The sequence below is a fragment of the Schistocerca americana genome, chromosome 7, assembly GCF_021461395.2.
Source record: "Schistocerca americana isolate TAMUIC-IGC-003095 chromosome 7, iqSchAmer2.1, whole genome shotgun sequence".
Lineage (NCBI taxonomy): Eukaryota > Metazoa > Arthropoda > Insecta > Orthoptera > Acrididae > Schistocerca > Schistocerca americana.
In genome coordinates, this window is record NC_060125.1 from 159942034 (window position 1) to 159966719 (window position 24686).

General features: G+C 38.9%; 1 protein-coding gene across 3 annotated transcripts in view; it reads right to left on the bottom strand.

The window, feature by feature from the left end:
* LOC124621988 (survival motor neuron protein) overlaps nucleotides 1–24686 on the bottom strand; it is a 147975-nt gene that overhangs the window by 105290 nt on the left and 17999 nt on the right. The gene's annotated exons all lie outside the window — the stretch shown is intronic.

The following is a 24686-nucleotide window of genomic DNA, read 5'->3' on the forward strand; positions in this document are numbered from 1 at the left end:
TGTTTTTCATTGCGGCGGAATCTTCTCACGAAATTCCAATCACCAACTTTCTCCCCCGAATGCGAAAATATTTTGTTGACACTGACCTACATAGGGAGGAATGATCACCATGATAAAATATGGGAAATCAGAGCTCGTACGGAAAGATACAGGTGTTCATTCTTTCTGCGCACTGTACGAGATTGGAATAATAGATAATTGTGAAGGTGATTCGATGAACCCTCTGCCATGCACTTTAATATGATTTGCAGAGTATCCATGTAGATGTAGATTCAGTAAGTAATGCAATATTTTTTCTGAAAGCAGGCTGATTTTATTTTCTATTCCAATATACCTCATTATTTCCCACTCTTTACAACAAAATCCTATTTTCAACTGCAATGCAAATGCCTTATGCCATTTAATGGGAAGGAGCTGTATGCCCACATGATACCATTCTACTGATCAATGCTGGAGCCAGTCAGTGCTGGCGCCAATGCCTTGCTGCATCAATAACCTCTTCATCACCCACATACTGCTTCCCACAGTTTGGGTCAAACAGATGGAAATCTGAAGGTGCGAGATCCGAGATGTAGCCTAGGTTGGATAAGGAAGAACAGTCCCATGAAGTTTTGTGAGGTCCTCTTGGGTCTGTAGACTTTTGTGAGGCCTTGGGTTGTCATGGAGGAGAAGGTCATTTGCATTTTTGGGCAACGAACACAAAGTCATTTCAGCAATTTCGTGAGAGTAGCACAGTACACTTCAGAGTTTATTGTTGCATCATGAAGGAGGACATCAGAGTAACCCCTTCAGAGTCCCAATGCCTCTATCGGCCTTGTAACATGCAAGCAATTCCAGATGTCATTGCTCTTTATCGTCTTCTGTTAGGCAGCAAAGACCCCAGCAGACACACAATTTTGAGCACCCCAACTGGTAGACGAGTATGTCACCACTACCATCAGAGACGTCCAGCTGTGCACTCACCCAATATTTTGGGAAGAATTCTGGATATCACACAAAATCTTAACACACAAACCAAATTCGCCTCATAGCTAAAATAGAGGAAAGTTTCTGTGGGAGACCCAGTTCAGCCATCAGGTCATCAAATATTAAATAAAATATATTAAACTGACAGCTGTGACCACAACTATGATATACTGGGGACTCCTCATGACATCAGAGAAAGCCATGTGTCAAGGAGCAAAGTCCCACTCTAATCCGTGTAAGGGTTGCCACTTCACTTTGTCATGACCAGAAGGAGGTAAGCCATGGTCGCACTGAAGGTTTTACAGAACATAGCTTCTTATTCCTCACTTTCAGCCACTGAGCCTCCCACCAACACATGGTGGTCTTGCTCAAAAATGAGGTTACAGCCTACAGGAAGAGTGAACAGGAGGTGGAAGGAAGCAAGCCTCTTTGGCAGCCCCATCAGTTAGTCCATTTCCACATATCCCTATGTGCCCTGCAACCCATAAGAAAATCATGACAGGTCAGTCTTCTAAAAAGGAGGAGAGTGTCCTGCACTTCTTGCCCTATCCAATCTGCCAAGTACATCTGAACCAATAGCAAGAATAGCACTTTTGGGACCTGAACAGATGAGGAATTTCTTGCCACAGCATTGTCTCATCTGCTCCACTCCCTCAGATTTGGAAACAGTTCCATGTAATGCACAGAAAATTGTTCTGTGAGCCCCTTCCTGTGTGCTATGTTGGAGAACATGACAGAGCAGCTAATAAAATCCCCCTGCTTAGACCCATCTGTGTAAACAGTAATAAAATCTGGGTGGCGATGTAAACTCCCATTAAATTTAATTTTAAAAATGTAGCCTTGGTACAATTCTTCCTGTAAGCAAGCACTCCTAAAAGAAATTTGGGGTGTAGCCAAAGGGATCACCTACTCCAAACCTCCCTTTAGACCTTAATACTACCCACCTGCCCATGGACAGTGAATGAACAGCCATTCCAGTGGGAGCTGTGCAATAGAGATGCTAGCAATTTAGGAACACACAAAGCATTGTATGACCGTCAAATAGACAGTGGCGGCTCACCAACAGCCTCTGCACACAGGCTAGCAACTGGACTTTTACAATAAACCCCTGTTGAAAGCCCAATACCCTAGTGGTAACTATATCCAGCATTTTGTGGTACGAAGGCCTTGCTAATCAATAAACCTGACACCCATAATCAAGTTGATGTTGCAAAAAGGCCTTACTAAGTTGTAGCAGACGTACCCTGTTGGTTCCCCAAGGTCTATGATAGACATTTAAGGATGTTTAAAACCTTGAGACATCTTGATTTCAGTTCTTTAAGGTGTGGCAGCCATGCCTCCAAAAAATTATTTGAAACATGTGGTGTTTGACCATTCCTCCAACCAACTGATGGTCAAATCTAATTTGAAGGGTTGGAGAATGCACAGAAGAAGTGGGAATCATCTACAAACACAGTATGTAATGCCACAATGTGGACATGGTAAACGCCATTACCTTTAAAACACGGCTCCCTGCCGCCGTTGGATAAGCAGCTGAGCAGCAAGTCGTATACTCCTAGCTCACTCATTTGTTACATAGTTTAATTCTTAATTTCTTTGCGTGTTTTTGGTACTTGCATTGTTTAATTCATAAATTTCGGGCATATTATAGTATTTGAGAGCGTAGCATCGCGTTTTAGTACCTGAATAGTGTAAATTCGCGTAGTCTCCTTCCGCCACCGAGCAGTGTCAGCAGTGCGCAAGTAGCAGCATTACTGCATTTACTAGGCAATCTTGTATTTTAATAACCGTTTAAATTTTGTTGATTTGTTTGCGCTCTCTGTAGATTAGTTCAGACGTTCCTTGCAAAACAGTTTTTAGCATGGATAGGGACTGCAACTGCTGTGTTCGGATGCAGGCCGAGTTGGCATCCCTTCGCTCCCAGCTTCAGGCAGTGTTGGCTTCGGTCACACAGCTTGAGGCTGTTGCCAATGGGCATCACTGTGGGGGTCCGGATGGGGGTTTGTCGGGGACGGCCAGCTCGTCCCACGCATCCCCTGATCGGACTACAACTGTGGTTGCCCGGGATACTGCCCGCATTGAGGCTGATCCCTCACCTGTGGTAGAGTGGGAGGTCATCTCAAGGTGTGGCAGGGGGCGAAAGACATTCCAGAGGGCTGAACGGAAAGCCTATCCAGTTTGTCTGACGAACCGGTTTCAGGCTCTGTCTCAGGCTGATACTGATCTTCGGCCTGACATGGCTGCTTGTCCTGTTCCAGAGGTTGCCCCTCAGCCTGCAAGATCCGGGCAGTCGCAGAGGGCGGGCTTACTGGTAGTTGGGAGCTCCAACGTCAGGCACGTAATGGGGCCCCTTAGGGAAATGGCAGCAAGAGAGGGGAAGAAAACCAATGTGCACTCCGTGTGCACACCGGGGGGAGTCATTCCAGATGTGGAAAGGGTCCTTCCGGATGCCATGAAGGGTACAGGGTGCACCCATCTGCAGGTGGTCGCTCATGTCGGCACCAATGATGTGTGTCGCTATGGATCGGAGGAAATCCTCTCTGGCTTCCGGCGGCTATCTGATTTGGTGAAGACTGCCAGTCTCGCTAGCGGGATGGAAGCAGAGCTCACCATCTGCAGCATCGTCGACAGGACTGACTGCGGACCTTTGGTACAGAGCCGAGTGGAGGGTCTGAATCAGAGGCTGAGACGGTTCTGCGACCGTGTGGGCTGCAGATTCCTCGACTTGCGCCATAGGGTGGTAGGGTTTCGGGTTCCGCTGGATAGGTCAGGAGTCCACTACACGCAACAAGCGGCTACACGGGTAGCAGGGGTTGTGTGGCGTGGGCTGGGCGGTTTTTTAGGTTAGATGGCCTTGGGCAAGTACAGAAAGGGCAACAGCCTCAACGGGTGCGGGGAAAAGTCAGGACATGCGGGGACCAAGCAGCAATCGGTATTGTAATTGTCAACTGTCGAAGCTGCGTTGGTAAAGTACCAGAACTTCAAGCGCTGATAGAAAGCACTGAAGATGAAGTCGTTATAGGTACAGAAAGCTGGCTTAAGCCAGAGATAAATTCTGCCGAAATTTTTACAAAGGTACAGACGGTGTTTAGAAAGGATAGATTGCATGCAACCGGTGGTGGAGTGTTCGTCGCCGTTAGTAGTAGTTTATCCTGTAGTGAAGTAGAAGTGGATAGTTCCTGTGAATTATTATGGGTGGAGGTTACACTCAACAACCGAACTAGGTTAATAATTGGCTCCTTTTACCGACCTCCCGACTCAGCAGCATTAGTGGCAGAACAACTGAGAGAAAATTTGGAATACATTTCACATAAATTTTCTCAGCATGTTATAGTCTTAGGTGGAGATTTCAATTTACCAGATATAGACTGGGACACTCAGATGTTTAGGACGGGTGGTAGGAACAGAGCATCGAGTGACATTATACTGAGTGCACTATCCGAAAATTACCTCGAGCAATTAAACAGAGAACCGACTCGTGGAGATAACATCTTGGACCTACTGATAACAAACAGACCCGAACTTTTCTACTCTGTATGTACAGAACAGGGAATCAGTGATCATAAGGCCGTTGCAGCATCCCTGAATATGGAAGTTAATAGGAATATAAAAAAAGGGAGGAAGGTTTATCTGTTTAGCAAGAGTAATAGAAGGCAGATTTCAGACTACCTAACAGATCAAAACGAAAATTTCTGTTCCGACACTGACAATGTTGAGTGTTTATGGAAAAAGTTCAAGGCAATCGTAAAATGCGTTTTAGACAGGTACGTGCCGAGTAAAACTGTGAGGGACGGGAAAAACCCACCGTGGTACAACAACAAAGTTAGGAAACTACTGCGAAAGCAAAGAGCTCCACTCCAAGTTTAAACGCAACCAAAACCTCTCAGACAAACAGAAGCTAAACGATGTCAAAGTTAGTGTAACGAGGGCTATGCGTGACGCGTTCAGTGAATTCGAAAGTAAAATTCTATGTACCGACTTGACAGAAAATCCTAGGAAGTTCTGGTCTTACGTTAAATCAGTAAGTGGCTCGAAACAGCATATCCAGACACTACGGGATGATGATGGCATTGAAACAGAGGATGACACGCGTAAAGCTGAAATACTAAACACCTTTTTCCAAAGCTGTTTCACAGAGGAAGACCGCACTGCAGTTCCTTCTCTAAATCCTCGCACAAACGAAAAAATGGCTGACATCGAAATAATTGTCCAAGGAATAGAAAAGCAACTGGAATCACTCAATAGAGGAAAGTCCACTGGACCTGACGGGATACCAATTCGATTCTACACAGAGTACGCAAAAGAACTTGCCCCCCTTCTAACAGCCGTGTACCGCAAGTCTCTAGAGGAACGGAGGGTTCCAAATGATTGGAAAAGAGCACAGATAGTCCCAGTCTTCAAGAAGGGTCGTCGAGCAGATGCGCAAAACTATAGACCTATATCTCTGGCGTCGATCTGTTGTAGAATTTTAGAACATGTTTTTTGCTCGAGTATCAAGTCGTTTTTGGAAACCCAGAATCTACTATGTAGGAATCAACATGGATTCCGGAAACAGCGATCGTGTGAGACCCAACTTGCTTTTATGTTCATGAGACCCAGAAAATATTAGATACAGGCTCCCAGGTAGATGCTATTTTTCTTGACTTCCGGAAGGCGTTCGATACAGTTCCGCACTGTCGCCTGATAAACAAAGTAAGAGCCTACGGAATATCAGACCAGCTGTGTGGCTGGATTGAAGAGTTTTTAGCAAACAGAACACAGCATGTTGTTATCAATGGAGAGACGTCTACAGACAAAGTAACCTCTGGCGTGCCACAGGGGAGTGTTATGGGACCATTGCTTTTCACAATATATATAAATAACCTAGTAGATAGTGTCGGAAGTTCCATGCGGCTTTTCGCGGATGATGCTGCAGTATACAGAGAAGTTGCAGCATTAGAAAATTGTAGCGAAATGCAGGAAGATCTGCAGCGGATAGGCACTTGGTGCAGGGAGTGGCAACTGACCCTTAACATAGACAAATGTAATGTATTGCGAATACATAGAGAGAAGGATCCTTTATTGTATGATTATATGATAGCGGAACAAACACTGGTAGCAGTTACTTCTGTAAAATATCTAGGAGTATGCGTGCGGAACGATTTGAAGTGGAATGATCATATAAAATTAATTGTTGGTAAGGCGGGTACCAGGTTGAGATTCATTGGGAGAGTGCTTAGAAAATGTAGTCCATCAACAAAGGAGGTGGCTTACAAAACACTCGTTCGACCTATACTTGAGTATTGCTCATCAGTGTGGGATCCGTACCAGATCGGTCTGACGGAGGAGATAGAGAAGATCCAAAGAAGAGCGGCGCATTTCGTCACAGGGTTATTTGGTAACCGTGATAGCGTTACGGAGATGTTTAATAAACTCAAGTGGCAGACTCTGCAAGAGAGGCGCTCTGCATCGCGGTGTAGCTTGCTGTCCAGGTTTCGAGAGGGTGCGTTTCTGGATGAGGTATCGAATATATTGCTTCCCCCTACTTATACCTCCAGAGGAGATCACGAATGTAAAATTAGAGAGATTAGAGCGCGCACGGAGGCTTTCAGACAGTCGTTCTTCTCCCGAACCATACGCGACTGGAACAGGAAAGGGAGGTAAGGACAGTGGCACGTAAAGTGCCCTCTGCCACACACCGTTGGGTGGCTTGCGGAGTATAAATGTAGATGTAGATGTAGACACCGTTCTCCAGCTCAAATTGGTCAGACAGGACATTCCCAACCCCGAATCTAAAATACCTGTCCAAGAGGAAGGACTGTACGAAGATGCGTAGATGACTATGGAACTCCCACTGAAAGAGCTGTAACAAAATATTATGCCTCCAGGTAATATCACAGGCCTTTTCCCAAATCAAACAAGACACCAATAAGGTGTTGCTTGCAGAAGAAAGCTAGTTGAAATGGTAATTCGAGCAGGGTCATGTCTAGTGTGGAGGGATACCACCTGAAACTGCATTGGGAGTGACATAGTATGGACATGGTCTGGAGAACCCACACTAGGTGCTGGTTGACCATATACTCCAGTTTATTTCTTATGTGGCTTGTCAGGCTAGTGCTACAATTACTACCAAGGGCAGTCCGATCCTACCTTGGTTTTAAAATTGGGATTTAAACTGATTCTTTTCACAAACTGGGAAAGTCTCCTGTCATCCAAATTTCACTGGAGAGCTGAAGGAGCACCTCTTGACGACAGGTCCAACTGTTTCAACATACTGTATGTTATCAGGCCATGACCAGGCATAGTATCACGAGCTAATGACAGTTCAGAATCCAAATCCCACAGAAAGAAAGGCTGGTTGTATTTCTACAGGCTGGTGGAACAGAAATAAAAGACAGCCTTCTCCTGATATCACCGGGAAGCCATAATGGAATTTTGCAATTAAACCACTGTCCACACAATGTCTTTCAGCAAACCCTCATACAGCTGCTATTGGCAGTGGCAAGTTCTGCCTTGAGATCCTTCCGATGGCTTCCCATGCTTTACTTGCGGATGTGGACCTGCTGATGGAGTTCAGGAACTCTCCATCAGGAACTCTTGCCACGATCTGTGCCGACTCTACCGAATTATTTTCCTTACGCTTGCCAAAGCCATTTGAAATGCTGCAAGATTCGCATCTGCGAGCACTGACTGAATCTGGGCATAGCTGCCATCATGTTCCTGACTGCAGAACACTCATCCCACCCAAGAACAAGCTTCCTCCCAGGTGTTCCTGCTGACTTTGGGATGGATGCATCAGTGGTGTGGTGAATCACAGCTGTAATGTGATCTTCCCAGTCCTGGATTCCATTGCACTACTGCCTGTAAAACATTTAGTTAGCCTTTCTGAACAGGCATCTGGCAGCTTCCATTTGGGATCCGCTACAGAAGGCGAATGGTTCAGATAGGGTAGTGGTCATTACTACGAAGGTCATAGTGCACTCCCCAAGGGCAGCTGAGCAGGAGGACAGGTCTATGGCTGTAGACAAACCCTTAGCAGTGCTAAAATGCATAGCTTGGCCATGTTCATCATCAATATAATGTCTTTAGTTCGTGTCAAGATCCTTAAGTATGCAACTCCTGGTGCTGGTCATGTTAGAATCCTATAGTACACTGTGTGCATTAAAATCCCCTAGAAGGATAATAGGATAGCATAGTTAATCAAGATTATGTGGGAGGACCTCAATGTCAATGGCTCAAGGGTGGAAGGTGCACAGAGCACACAGCAACAGTAACATGGGCCAATATCTGAACATCAGCCACCTGTACTACTGTGGGTAAGGGCACAAGAGAGGAGAGGAATGTGTCCTTGACACACACTTCTACCCCAACTTCCACCCTGTCACCAGTAAGGTCGTCTTCTGTAGAGGTGATAGCCTCCAAGTACACGTGTGTCAGTCTGTTCAAAATGAGCCTCCCCAAAACAGGCAAGATGATCTGCTCTGTAAGAGGAGTCTCAATTTCTCCAACTGGAATAACTGGAGTATGGGAGCCATTTCGAAAGTGTGGTTTTCATTTATCCCTATCCGGGGTCGTGAGGGACTTTTGGAGCAAGGGGGATGGAGGGGTTGTCTGTGTCCGGTGACGAGGCATCAAAATCCATGTCATCAGCCAGCTGTGCCAGAATGACATCTGATGGTGACTGGGACAGCTTTTGACTAACTTCATAACTCTTCCCCTTCATGGATAATGGAGAAATGGGGCATCAAAATCTTGATTAGAGATTGAGTGGCTACTACAAGAGCAGTTGATGCATGTCTGTGAAGAAGGGCAGTCAGTCCCCACTTCACTTCATGGACTGCCTGCCCACAACTCTCCCAGACTGTTCACCTCTGCAACTTAGCATCATCTGGCCAAAATGCTGGCATTTGCAGCACTGCATATGATTACATACTTAGGGCCTAACACTAAGTCCAACAAACCCTCCTGTGATGTGTTCAGGCAGCACTGCAGATTTTGAAACTGAACAGCCCATTGAGGCATATTTAAAATGAACATTTCCCAGTCTAATTCAGGATCGCACATGTAAACAAAATATGTAACTCGTCTAGAAAAACTTATAACTGAGAAAATAACGGTTTAATCTATTTCAGTTCAAAGTGTAGAAGCTCTGTAAATGAAGGGAATAATTCCTGTGAAGGGAGTCTCCAGTAATTAATAGAAAATACAAATGTATTATTGTAATTTCTTATTTGAGAGTTTATTCTCGGAGGAAATAACAGACATGTACTAATATCGTAGTGTACTTGCTGTTCTGAGCAGACATGCGTTTATATATGTATTTTCATTTAATGTATGAATTTTAATTGTAAATTAATCAAATGTCCATCTTAAAAAATGCCGAGGATTGTTCAGGATTGTTAAGAAAGTGTAAAGGGTGGCTGCCATGTTGGCAGGGAGAGTCAGTCTGGTTTTAGTTTTTGAGCATGTAGCTGCTCTATTTGCATTGTAAGTATTGGTTGCCTTTGTAATAATGCTTTACCTATGTTTTGAAAGTATAATAAATGTATTTAAAATAACATAATGAAAGATGATTTTTAATTTTAACTTTTCTGAAGTTGGAATTTTACAGTAACTGTCTCCAGGACTTATGCTGCGACATATTGCCTGATACGATGAGTAAAACAACCCCTAAGAATGTTATAATTGATAGAGGAGCTGGGATACAGTGTAAATCCGTAAACTAATCTTTTTATTTTGTTTCAGAGTTAGGCCACTTGTTGAAATAATATTCCATTTTTTTACGAGAATAGGACAAAGAAGAACGTGAGTAACACTACAGAGTATACTTATGTGAAAACGCAACTTGGAGAACCAACTGTTTGTAAGTACAAAATATACTTTAATTTTACTTTTGGGAGCTTTTTTTTGTCATTATGGAGGATAATAGGGAGGGTATCAACAATAGGCAAGTTGATGATAATGGGGAGGTTAATAGAAACTTACGATAACAGCGCAGATATTACTACTAATAATGTAGTTGATTGGGACAATGAAATCACAGAATAGTGACCACAGTAGTGAATGTTCACCCTTTCGTGGATTTGAATGTAATGTATCAGCCTTTAATAGGTTAGTGCAGTTAATGGAAGAACAAAAACGGTGAATTGACGAGCATAGAATCACTTGATCAAAAGCTTGATTCAATTGATAAAAAATTAGACAAACAAGGAACCCAAATTTGCGAGACAAAAGAGTTTAGAAAAATGCTGGGAAAAAGTAGACGAAAATTCCAGAAATTTGTCGACTACAGAAGGGGAAATTGTTACCTTAAAAAAGGAAAAACCAGAAATTCGAAGAGAGGCTAGATTCCGTGGAAAATTTCGAAAAAGTTGCTACTGTAGAAGTGTTACAATTGAAAAAACTCAAAGATTTCGTTAAGAAATTCACAGAAATGGATCAAAATATACAAAATTTCACTAAAATTGCAAATGATAATTTCTCGGAGTTAAAATAAGACGCAGGCACTTGTTTAGGTGAAATTTCGAACTTCAAATCTAAATTTCAAAAAATCAAAGATTCCGTTGTTGTGAAATCTTTCTGTAGTTACGGTCCATTTTGGAGTAACATAAACATAAAAACATTTTCAGGGGAAGGCAATATACATCCAGCTGATTTCATGTTCCAGATTAGAGACAACATGACTGATAAAATGAGCGATAGTTTGAAAATTAAATTTTTTAAGAAGTTCTTAGATGGGGAGGCTTTGTCATGGGCAAACCAAGCAATCAAACCTGAAATGTCGTTTACTGAGGTAGAACGAGCTTTCATGAACAAATTCTGGTCAAACTAAACAAGCTAGAATTAAGTCAGAATTTTTGAATGGACCAAATTTCAAACCGGGTAGTGAACGAACGAAAACTTTTTGTGAACAACAGTTAAGAACTTTGGTACATCTTGATAAACCACTTGATGAAATGATCCAAATAGATGCCCTGAAACATAGGTTACTTAATAAGGTACAGGAGTCTTGTCTATGGACCTGATGACACAACTGAACAATTCCTTAGATATATAGATAAATTGGATTTAGCATGGGAGAGAAATGACAGATGTAATGACAGACCTGATGATAGCAGGAACAATAATAACAGAGCTTTCAATGATCATTTCAACAGCAGATTCAGAAATGATGATAGAATGGCTCTGAGCACTATGGGACTCAACTGCTGAGGTCATTAGTCCTATAGAACTTAGAACTAGTTAAACCTAACTAACCAAGGACATCACAAACATCCATGCCCGAGGCAGGATTCGAACCTGCGACCGTAGCGGTCTTGCGGTTCCAGACTGCAGCGCCTTTAACCGCACGGCCACTTCGGCCGGCATGATGATAGAAGAAATGGGGAGAGGAATGATAGGCAGAGACCTGAGAACGGGAATTTCGAACCAAGAAATCAGTGGCGGCAAAATCAGAAGAAATGATCCAGTAAACTAAGACCTGCCTCTTTCGGAGCCTGGCGAAATGGGGCAAATAGACATGGGAATTACAATCACGCACATTGAAGTAATTTCAGAAGGGGAAGGGGGAGAACAAATAGAACTTACCAAAATTTTGTACCCAGATTACAACCTGATGTAAGTAGAATGAAGTTTGATAGGGAATTTTGGGAAAATTTCTTATATGAAAACAATGATGAGCAAAAAGTAAAAAACCTGAATTTGAATTAGAAGAAAACACTTTGACAAATTTCTTTTACAGTAGGAATGCAGTAGTAGCTGTTGATAGAGATGAGAACAGGTCTGATGAGTATGGTTTAGTGAGAATGTTGAGTGAATGTGAGATGAGTGAAAATGCTGACACTGGTGCTGTATGTGTGAAAGCTGATGTTCATGTGCTAGGCAATGGAAGTGAGAATGACAGAGTAATTTCAGATGAAATTACAGTAGATAATAAACAGGAAAATGAGGATTTGGCACAACAGAGTAGTCACAGTGTTGAGGTTGAAGTGTGTGAAGAGAGAAATTAGTTTGGTGTTGGAAATATTAAATGTGATGATAATGTTTCTAATGAGAATGATTCAGATAATGGTGATAATAATGATGATGATATGTTACTTACAGAATTAGATGGGATAGTATATGTAGAAGTTTAACTTGATGATTTGATTAGATTAGATTAGATTTACTTTCATTCCAATTGATCCGTAGTGAGGAGGTCCTCCAGGATGTGGAACATGTCAGAAAAACAACAATACATGACAAATATTTAAACTAAAACAAATAAGCTAATGTACCATTCCACAGGTCCCAAGTGGAATGATCGTCATTTTTTAATGAACACTAAGAGTCATTTTACAAATACTATTGCACTGAATTTAAAATAAAAAAGTTTTATATTTATTTATAAGGTAAGAAACATGTAATACAACTACTGTAATACTTATTTACAATGAACACATTACTGCACTGAAATGGTGCAGAAGTTAGATTATACTTACACACACACACAAATTTTCAGTGAACACATTACTGCACTGAAATTGTGCAGAAGTTATGTTGTACTTATATACAAATCAGTTGGTTTTCCTCAGAAATTCATCAATGGAGTAGAAGGAGTTGGCCACCAATAAATCCTTTAGGCTTCTCTTAAACTGAATTTCATTGGTTGTTAAGCTTTTTATGGCTGCTGGCAAGTTATTGAAAATGTGTGTTCCTGAATAATGCACACCTTTTTGTACAAGACTAAGTGACTTTAAATCCTTGTGAAGATTATTCTTATTTCTAGTATTGATTCCATGAATTGAGCTGTTGGTTTGAAAAAGTGATATATTTTTAATGACAAATTTCATTAAGGAATAAATATATTGGGAAGCTGTAGTTAGTATCCCTAGTTCCCTAAACAGGCTTCTGCAGGATGTTCTTGAGTTCACACCACATATAATTCTTACTGGACATTTTTGTGCCCGGAAAACTTTAGCTTGGCTTGATGAATTACCCCAGAAAATAATCCCGTATGACATTATGGAATGAAAGTAAGCATAGTATGCCAGCTTTTTCATTTTTATATCCCCTATGTCTGACAAAATTCGCATTGCAAACAGAGATTTGTTAAGACGCTTCAGCAGTTCTGTGGTGTGCTCCTCCCAGTTGAATTTATTATCAAGCTGTAATCCCAAGAATTTAACACCGTCCACTTCTTCTATCTTCTTGTCATCATATGTTAGACATATACTCTTGGGACACCCCTTACAAGTTCTGAACTGCATGTAGTGTGTTTTTTCAAAGTTTAGTGACAAAGAATTGGCTAGGAACCAGTGATTAATGTCTACAAATATTTTATTGGCTGATCTTTCTAAGACTACACTTGATTTGCTATTTATTGCAATGTTTGTATCATCAGCAAACAAAACAAACTTGGCATCTGGTAATGTTACTGATGAAAGGTCATTGATATACACAAGAAAAAGTAAGGGCCCCAAAATGGAGCCTTGTGGGACCCCACATGTAATTAGTTCCCAGTTGGATGATGCCTGATAGCTTGATACATGTCTCTTTCCTAATAACACCCTTTGTTTCCTGCCAGAGATATAAGATTTGAACCATTTTGCAGCATTTCCTGTTACACTATAATATTCTAGTTTACTTAAAAGGATATTGTGATTTACACAGTCAAATGCCTTTGACAGATCACAAAATATACCAGTTGCCTGCAATTTTTTGTCTAATGAATTAAGTACATTTTCACTGTAAGTGTAGATAGCCTTCTCAATATCAGAACCTTTTAGAAATCCAAACTGTGACTTTGACAGTATGTTATTTGAGATAAGATGGTTATAAAGACGACTGTACATTACTTTTTCGAAAATTTTTGAGAATGCTGGCAACAGTGAAATTGGACGGAAATTTGATGCTACTTCTTTATCTCCCTTCTTAAACAGTGGCTTAACTTCAGCATATTTCAGCCATTCGGGAAATATTCCACTGATAAACGACTGGTTACACAGATAGCTTAATATGTTACTTAGCTCAGAATCACATTCTTTAATTAACTTTGTTGATATTTCATCATACCCACTAGATGTTTTTGATTTTAAAGATTTTATGATGGACATTATTTCTGTTGGGGTAGTGAGGGTCAAATTCATATTATGGAAGTTACTTGAAATGTCTGGTCTAAGGTAATCCATAGCAGCATCTACCGAACCTGACAACCCCATCTTTTCAGTAACAGTTATAAAATGTTTGTTAAAAAGTTCTGCAACACTATACACATCTGTCACCAATGCATCATTTACTCTTAATGCTATTTGTTCCTCTTCATGTCTGGTTCTACCGGTCTCCTCCTTCACTATATCCCATATTGTCTTTATTTTGTTATCTGATATGACTATCTTTTCCTTGTAATATATTTGCTTTGACATCCGTATTACAGTCTTTAATATTTTGCAGTATTTCTTATAATGTGCTATAGCATCAACATTGGAAATGTTTCGGATTGACAGATACAGTTTTCTTTTTGTTTTACAAGATACCCCTATTCCTCGAGTAATCCATGGCTTCTTTGTAGAATTTGCTCTAACCTTGGTAAGTTTTGGGGGAAAGCAGTGTTCAAATAAGGTAAGCACTTTATTAGCAAAAATGTTATATTTTTCATTCATGCCATGAGCACTGTAAACATCAGTCCAGTGAATGTCTCTGAGGAGTGTCCTAAAATAATCAATTTTTGGCTTACTGATTACCCTCTTGAGCTCAGATTTAACAGATTTTATATCCTGTTCAATATTAACATTTAACAGAAGGAACTGCATGTCATGGTCTGAGAGGCCATTGACTATTGGTTTTGTAACATAATTTTGTTCATTTGACTTTTCTATAAAGATATTATCAATGGCTGTTTGTGAGCAAGTGGTTATCCTAGTGGGGAACTTTACTGTGGGAATTAAGTTGAATGATAGTGTTACTAACTCAAATAGGTTCTTATTGGGAGAGTCTTTAAGGAAATCTACATTGAAATCACCAGCAACCACTATTTCTTTGTTTTTGGTTGTTAAATGGGCCAGTACAGCTTCAAGGTGGTTTACAAACAGATTAAAGTTACCTGCAGGTGCTCCATATACACTTAATATTATGAAAGATTTTTTGTGAAAATCTAATTCTGTTGCACATGCTTCCATATGCTGTTCTAGGCAAAATTTATGAATGTCTATGTTCTTAAATTTATGACAGTTCCTGATGAATGTGGCAACTCCTCCTTTCTCCATTTCTGATCTACAATAGTGAGATGCTAACCTAAACCCTGTAACACTTAAAAGTTCTATACCAGTGGTCACATGATGTTCAGAGAGGCAGATTATGTCAGCTGGGTTTGAAGACTCTAATTCATCTATGCAGATAGTTAATTCATTAATTTTATTTCTCAGTCCTCGAATATTTTGATGCAATAAAGATAGCTGACATTTCACATTGACTGACTTAAAATTGGATGGAGTTAAAATATCTGCTGACAGTTGAAAATTCTTAACCAATGGCTGTTTATGTTGATGTAATAAGCTGGAATTATGTTTTTTGATTTCTTTCTCAAACTGAAGGTTTGTCTCAGTTCTGACCTCTCTTAAAATTTGTTTTCTTTCTGTCCTCCCTACCCTAAAAAAGGGTCTTTTCTGAATCCTATAACCACTGGTATTTTACCACTCATGACAGTGCCTCCCCCCTTTAACTTTCCTGCTATTTCCCCAGCCAATTTACCCTTCCCCTTCCTGTTGAGGTGAAGGCCATGCCTAGTATAATCCCACCTACTGACAGAATCAACATGAACCACACCAATGTGTGACCCCGCACCCGACATGAGCAGCCGTTCCAGCTCCAAATTAACTCTCTTGACAGAAGAGTTCAAATGAGGTCGGTCATGGCGCCCAAGAACAGATACAAACTCAACACTGGTATGCCTCGATGCTGATGCAATCTTCGCCAGGTCACACTCTATGCTGTACCCAGGATCTCTGTCAATACTGTTACCTGCCCCACCCACTATAACCACGGTGTCTTCCTTAGTGAAATCTTTGCAAAGTGATCCTAAATCCTCTGTCACCTGCTCCAGACCAGCACTAGGTTTAAAAAAATTGGTGACCTGGTATTCTGATCCTAGTTCATCCTGCAAGAGTTGGCCAACACCTCTTCCATGGGAACTACCTAACAACAACACTTTCTTTCTCTTTACTGATTTCCCTACATTCTTACTTTTCAATTTGCTGCTGAAAGTTTGTTGTGCCCTGTCTACACCTGTAACTGCTTGAGGCTCACCAGCTTCTAACTGAAGCAACAGGTCAAATCTATTTTCCACATTCACCATAAAGCTGTCAGACAAAGTTCTAGGCCTGTTCCTCCTGTTGCCTATTGCTACTTCCCACCTCTCTTTACCCTTCTCCCTCCTTAACCTGTCAAGATCTCCCCTGGCCTTGTCTAACTCAGCCTGAAGGGCAGCAATTTTCCCGTCCTGTTCCAGTATCTTCCTATCTCTACTACAAATCCTACAAAACCACTGATGAGTCTCATTTACTTCCCCTATTCCCACGCCACTAGTCACCCACATGCAAAAAACTACAGCACCCATCACACCAAAGCCCCGACCTAACAATTCTACGGCAAGTCAAGCACTTTTCACTCATGATAAACGTAATAATTTATTAAGAATAAGTCAGTTAAATTACAGATAAACACGAAAATATGGTTACACAAATTTGGCCTATACGCAACTGTGTGTAAACAAAAACAAAAGTGCAAAGTTTCTGAAACAACAAGTTAAACTTTACGCTACTTTCCGGAAATGCTAGTTAAATAATGAAGAGGTACGCTAAGTTAAATTGCTGGAGAGAGCAAGGAACAACTAAACGAAATTCTATAGATTTGCTGCAGCAGAACGTAAACAGAAAATACGACTGTACGGTCTTTTCGCGTTTTCTGCTATATTACGTAATGAGAAATGAAACCTTTAATGGTACACTTAAACGGCACACTAATACACTTATTTACCACGTAATCAGTACTAATCTATGTGTTTTATAATCTAAAATAACTTATCTTTACGAGAACACCAAACCTCGCGCTAGTCGCTTGGCTGCAGGGCTGCTGAATGATTCTGGAATTTCTGGTGTGTGTTTGAGTAATGATTTAGAAACCAGTAGAGCAGTGCCTGATAGATTAATGTTACCAGTTGATGTCAGTGATGATGTGTCTGGATGTGTTTGTGAAAATGAAAAGGAAGATCTAATTAGTGATAAGAGCACAAGGTATAGTCAATGACTATAGTAGCAAATGTCAGTGCGGTGATAAAAAGTGTAAGGTCTTAAGTGAAATTTGTCGAAGTGTGCTCTCAGATGATAAAATCGTCATGAAAAATGTGGAACAGTCTCCAGGTGGTAATGTGATTAGTAAATGTGTAGAGTCTGTAATAAAAACTAGTGATTGTGATAAAGGGGTGAATTTCCAGAGCATAGAAGAGGATTTGTTATTTGAAAATGAAGTCAATGAAATGGGTAAAGAATTTGGAAGTCCATATATTGTAGTACCGATTAATGATTGGATAGGAAACTGTCTTCTGGATACAGGCAGCCCAATTACAGGAATATTGAGAAAGCTAAGAGACAGGATGAAAAATAATAAAAATTTCACAGAATTTCCAGTAGCAGGGGTAAGGGTAAAAGGGGCAACACGAAAAAGCAGTAAGTTGATTACCAGACAAGCCTTACTTGAATTTAAGATTAATGATGTACAATTTATACAAGGATGCGTAATAATTGATGATTTGAATGAAAACATTATACTAGGAATGAACTGGATTGTTAATGCTAAAGTAAATTTTATTTGGGGTGATATGAAAATAACATTTGTTGAACCAAAAAGTAGAATTCTTGGGGAAACGTGTATTTTAATGGAAGATCTTGGTCTAAGTAGTCAGATTAGAGAGATGCAAGAGACTGGCAGTGATGGTTATTGTGAGAAAGGGGAAGAATTTGGTATTGATGAGGGTAGTGTTAATTATTACAGTGAACTAGTAGCTCAAAAGGTATCTGAAACTGAGAGCCTTAATGCAGAGAACAAGAGAGAACTTTAAAATTTTTTGTGGGATTACAATGACATATTTGATATAAAACCAGGGAGAGTAAAAGGGTATCAATGTAGACTAAAATTGAAAGCTCATGAGCCATTTTCCATAAAACTGTATGCTGCCCCTATCTGTAACAGAAAGAAAGTAGAAAGAACATCAGAAAATGGAAAGGTGGAAAATAATAGAAAGAAGTTTTAGTTCTTACAATAACCCATTAGTGGTAATTTCAAAACGAGATGGGGGTACTCGTTTAGTGCTCGACTCTAGACACTTTAATAAATATTTGGAGAGAGAAACTGACCACCCTGAAAGTATAGATGAACTACTAAATAAATTTGAAAATGTAAAATATATGATTAGTCTTGACTTCTGGATTTCATCAGATTGAATTAAAAAAAGATTCTAGAAAAAACACTGCATTTTTGTTTAATGGGAAATGTTTCCAATATTGTGTTGTACTATTCGGTTTAAATGTATCTGTGGCAGAATTTATTAGGGGATTGGACTTTGTTTTGGGTAAAGAACTCTTAGAAAAGTTAATTATTTATGTGGATGATATTTTGGTATCAAGTAAGACCTGGGAGGAACATATTCAGATTTTAAAGGAAACTGGAGCTGGAGATAAAATGAGACGGGGCAGGGGGGGGGGGGGGGGGGGGTATGACTTTGAAATTAGAAAAATGTAAGTTTGCAATGAAAGAATTAAAATTTCTTGGCCACTGCATAAATGAAAAAGGGATTTTGCCTCGTGGAGAAAAGATTGAGGCCATCGTAAAATTCCCAAAACCAAGAAATAAAAAAAGACTTAAAATCTTACTATGGAATAGTAAACTTCTATCTAAAATATGTCAAAACATAGGCACTTAATGCACCATGCTTGAACAACCTGTTAAGAAAAAATGCAGTGTGGGATTGGTCTGATGAATGCCAGATAGCTTTTGACAGAATTAAGAAAGAATTGGCAGAAAGTGAAATCCTCCATAGACCTGACTTATCTTTACTATTTTGTATGATGACAGACAGTTGTGATTATGGACTGGGGGTACATTTATTCCAAGAGAAAGAAATTAACGGAAAAATTGAACATCATTCTATAGCATTTGCAAGCAGAACCTCACAAAAACATGAGAGAAATTACATGATTACTTAAAAGGAACTTTTGGCAATTGTATGGGGATTCAAAAAAATTAAAAATTATTTGTTTGGGCATGAAGTCAAAGTTTATACATATCATAAAGCATTAACTTACAAGAGTGTAAAATGTATCATGGGAGAATTACCAGATGGTCAATGTTCTTACAGCAGTTTAAATACACAGTTCATTTTGTAAAGGGTAAGGAAAATGTCATTGCCAATGCCTTGTCAAGAATGCCAGGGGAATGAAAATGGCAACGGAAACAATAGTCAGGAGGGAAAGTTTAAAAGAATGTATTTTAAAAATGTCAAAGAGGAAAGTGAAATTAGAAAAAGCTGTAATCAATTGAGAAGCTATCAAAATGGTGATGATCATCGGAAGCTTGTTAAAAATTATTTAGGGAAGAAAGGTCATGAGAAAGTACAAATGTATTATCAGGTCTTCAAAGGTATTCTGTTTTCTTGACACAGCACACACAGCGATGCTTGGAAAGTTTTCTGGCCAGGTTCTCACATAAATACTTTGATAAAGTACACACATGAAAGCTTCGGACACTGTGGTGCAATGAAATGTATTCAAAAAATACAAGAGTGTATATATTTTCATAATATGTCCAGGAGAGTTAGGACCTTACTCACCTGCTGTGACAGATGTCAAAGAACAAAAGTTAGTAACAAAACCAACAAGGGTTTTTTTACAAAATGTGGTACCAAATAAACAGTTGGACTTGGAATAGATTTGTATGGTCAACTTCCGAGAGCTAAAGGGGGATTTCAGAATATTTTCATCATTGTAGATTTGTTTTCTAAATATGTGAAATTTTATCCTTTAAAGAAAGCAACTAGTAAGAAAATAGCTTCTACATTTATATAGGACTACTTTATTAAAGTGGGTACACCTAAAGCGATTTTATCTGACAATGGGAGCCAGTTTATTTCTAAATTTTGGAAGGAATTTGTAGAAGAGCATAACATCAGACCTATCTTAATATCATCCTATTCACCTAAATGTAACCCAGCCGATCAGTACAAGAGGGAAATTGGTAGGTTGTGTAGAACTTACTGTCAGAAAGATCATACAAATTGGTTTTCTTATGTTAAAGAATCTGAAAACATTATGAATAGCTTACAACATACTACCAAAGGATACTCTCCTTACACGAGATCATATTTGACCAAAAACCACCTTACTTAATCAAAGAACTTAGAGTTCCCAGTTACTAAAAGTATAACAGCAGCTGAAAGAGAGGAGATAGTTAGAAGAACTATGAAAGTTGATTATGAAAAAGAAAAAAAAAGAAATGGCATGACAAACACACAAAAAACACAGAATTCAAAGTTGGGTATCTAATATTGACAAAAAGTTACAACAAATCTAAGGCACTAAATAGAGAAATAAAGAAATTTTTTTATATTTATATAGGACCATTTGAAATTGTTGAAAAGCCACATCCAAATGCTTAAATGCTTATAGACTTGTATATCCTAAGTCCAAAAGAATATTTGGGCTCAGGAATGTTACGCAGCTGAAATTATACAAACAGTCTTCATCACTCTAACATCATAAGAATTGTCTGTCCACAGGAGGTTGCAAGCCCTTCTTGTAATTTGGGGGTGGCGAACCCAAGGTTCCGAGCTGGTGTGACTTTTCGTTTCAAGACACATCCTCTCTTACTTATCTGTACAAACTCACCCTCTTCCACTTTCCAATTCGGATGAGTAGTTAGAGACTGGATGCCAAAAGGAACTGGTGCAAGTATTTTATACTGGGCAAGCTGCCTTTTTCTGGTTATCTGGATACGAGTACAAACTTTGGGCAGATTTAATAATGTGTAGTTTAATAATACAACCAGAGTATGAATTCTGAGGAGAGTTGGTGTAATATTTACTCATGATGTCTATACAATTATTCTCATTAAGCTGATAAAGTTATAATCTCATTTGATTTTGTGAAAGTAGAGAAAATGTTTAGAATTGGTGTGAAGTCTACTTAAGATATACGTGTTGTAATAGCAATGTACTATTACTTTACAACTGAGATGTGATTACAATTAGGTCAGACTGTTTGTAGCCTTATATATGTATTCTCATCTGGTTTCACCTGTTACTATATCTATTATGTGAAAGTCACTGGATAGACAAGGATTTACTATCAAATATGAAAATACTTTGTCATGATCTTGTCCTTAACATGCGTTCGATTTAATATGTACTTGGAAAAGGAACAATTATCAGAAAAAAATTTAATTATTTTTGTATTATTTCTCTAATTCATCTGTGGAGCATAAGGAAAATGGAATTTTGTGTTGGAAATAGTTATTGGGACAGAAGTGTTCCGATTTCCAGGATTTAAGATTCACATAGTTTTATTTTCATGTTATTTCTACCACTTCAATGATCAAACCATTGGTAGTCTTATTTAATTATTCTTTTGCCGTCGTAATACTATAAGATATGTCTGGTATCTGTAAAAGTAATGCTATCTCCTAGGTGTAGATACGAGATGTTCTTTGTCACAATGTCTACACAAATCTGAACTTTTCAATACTGCTGTATGTTACAGCAAGTCCATGCTTTTCAATACATACAAATGTTAGCTTATTATCTGATCATTAGTGAAAACTGGTTAATTATCTCCAATATCTTTTTGAAAATACTCTGATGACCACTAATAATTCCATGTGTAATGAGTAGCAAAGGAAAAACTAGAGATTGAGGATTAGTATTCATGATATAGTTATGGTTCTTGCAGACATCTACTTTCAATTGAAGACTAGTTGATTCATTAATATGTAGCTGAGGGGGAAATATAAATATATTTTTCATACCTTTAGAGTGACTGAACTAACTATTTTACTCCTAGTATTAAACCATTCATATTTAACCACTAGTAATTTACCCTTTGCCTATGTTGCAATTTACCTTATCTGTGCCCAATGTTAATTACTGTCTGATCTGATGTTGCTACATCTTGTCTAATGTGGTGGTGACCAACAAGAAATCTGTCAACTAGTTGAGCAGTATGTGTTTTGGAAGTAACCTGCTGGTACTTAATTTGCCAATGTAAATCTGATTCTACAGTGGCATGTGGCAATGGTGGCTCTCAGTCTCTACAGGGAAGATGCTGAAAAATTTGGGATGACATTCAAGCTACGAGAACAAGGTGCCTTTGACAGTTATCGTGGGCAAATCCCTTTATCCATCCTTGTGGTTTCCTGACCTGAAATGTTCATGTCAGTTCAGTTGTTCTAAAGTCGGAGTTTGTGTTGTAAAGAAATGAGGACGTTTGGTCCGACAAGTGGTACAGTCATTATATCTATGTGCATTTCAACAGTTGAAAACTGACATAATTTTTCTATGAAAATAGATGTCTGAAAGGCTAACAATTACTGTTTCTTGTAAATTGCTTGACAACTACTTATACAATACAACGCATACTATAATCATCTGTTTAATCTGGTCTATCTAGACTGAATACAATGATATACAATTGTTACATGCAATATATTCCTTTGTAATTACATATTGTCAATTTCAAACTTTGAGTATTTATTGATATTCACTGCTGCCTGTAATATTTTCTGCCTATACTTAATACAATGATATACTGTTCTCAGCAATCACTTATTATCAGTGCTCTTTTCGAAAGAAATGCACTTACTATAATTAATCTACAACTTACAGGTACAAAATTAGAACTACTGATGTATTGACATATACTATGATATGCTGTCACATGCAACTCTATTCTCTGCAATTATTTATTGTATTTGTGGTAAACTGCTTTCTTGTGGTATACAGCCTACCCCAGCAATTTTTAATAGCAATATGATAGCTATAATTGATCCTATCACTCTGCTGATGACTGCTTATTTTTAAGTACTGCTGCCACTTTAAAAACACACACAATATATATGAAATTGTCCTTGAACTTAATGTAAGACATATATGCCATGACATTTTGAAAAGTAAATTCTATATCACTTGCCTGTGATTCCAGTAACTTTAATTTTATATCTCAGACCTGCCTCTTGTTTAGTTTTGAAAAGTGACAAAAATTTTCTTTTGCCACTGTCACATTTGGCTCTGTGATGTTAAGCAAATAAATTGATGTGTAAGAAAGTGCTTCACATAATGTGAACATTGTAACACTTGGATGATTCATCCAGTGAGACAGTTGACTTTGTCCAGTTTTTTATATGAGATATGCTGTATTCAATACATTTTGCTACCTTATTTCTATATTGTTATATTTATATAATAATTTATGTTAAAGCAGCAACAGATATCAGAGGAACACAGTAATTCTGTATCTTGCTTTAGTAATTGTCATGAATATGTCTCAGATATGTCACAGGTTTCAAAATTGTGTGTTTAGGTAATTGATTATGTTTGATCAAACCCAGATACTAGAGGGACTGCTTATAAGTCAGCTGTTGGACCTCGCATTTATTATTTGGTTAACCAATACAGCACTGTATTTCTCATTTACTCTGTCCAGCGGAATGCTATTCATTTGCCCTTCGTTGATCAATCAATAGGGAGTGTTGGGGTTAATTTTCGGGGACTGGGAAGGTGAAGCTGTGGCAAGTACATTCTGCAGGGAATGCCAAACACTTCTCCCTCTGGCGCCACAGAGTGAAGTACTGGAACAGTGGGGGTCATGGGTAGGGGGGGGGGGGGGGGGGGGGGGGCGCCTTCCTGTCTTTGGGGTCTGTCGTCTTTCCTTCTTCAACTCCAACACTCCAAACCTTCTATTTCATTTCTTACAAGTACCAAGCTATCCTTCCCTCTGTCCACATGCATATGTCTATTGTTGAGACCCTTCTAATTTACCTTGTCAGCCTATTAAATGACTAAAGCCAGTTTTACAGGAGGAACCAGGAATCAAGCCAGCATTTATGCATTATTAGATGTAACCATACTCAGTCATACTATATTATTTATTTATGTCTTATTTTGTTGTATGTTATCACCAAATTGATAAACCTTTTACTTGTGGATTTATTTTGCTACATACCAGCACTCAAAGTTGTGAACACTCATTAATATTTGTAACTATCGTGAGGAATGGCTCACTCGTTAATATTTGTAATTACTCTCCATATTTATAAATGTCCAAGGTGGTTGTATGTAATTTTTATTTTTGCACTGTTGAAGATACTGATTTTACTTATATAACTGTCATGGTGTATGTGTCACTTATGAACCAATTACCAATGTATAATGTTTAACCATATAATTGTTGTGATGTACCAATTATTTATGATTCATTTATTGTGTATTCACACCCAAGTGGTGGAAACATACCTGTAAGTAATGCCCAATCAGAAAGTTGTCAGTACTGTTTCAATTACTTATAAAACACAACCAATATGATGTATTAGTCACTTATATTGTCACTCAGAGATATATGTAACTGCACTCTTATGTATCATGTTTGAATGATTATAAATGTGAGAAAGTGGCGTTGGAAGTGTCATGACAAATGAAAAATAGTAAGATTGGTCATTGGTCAGAC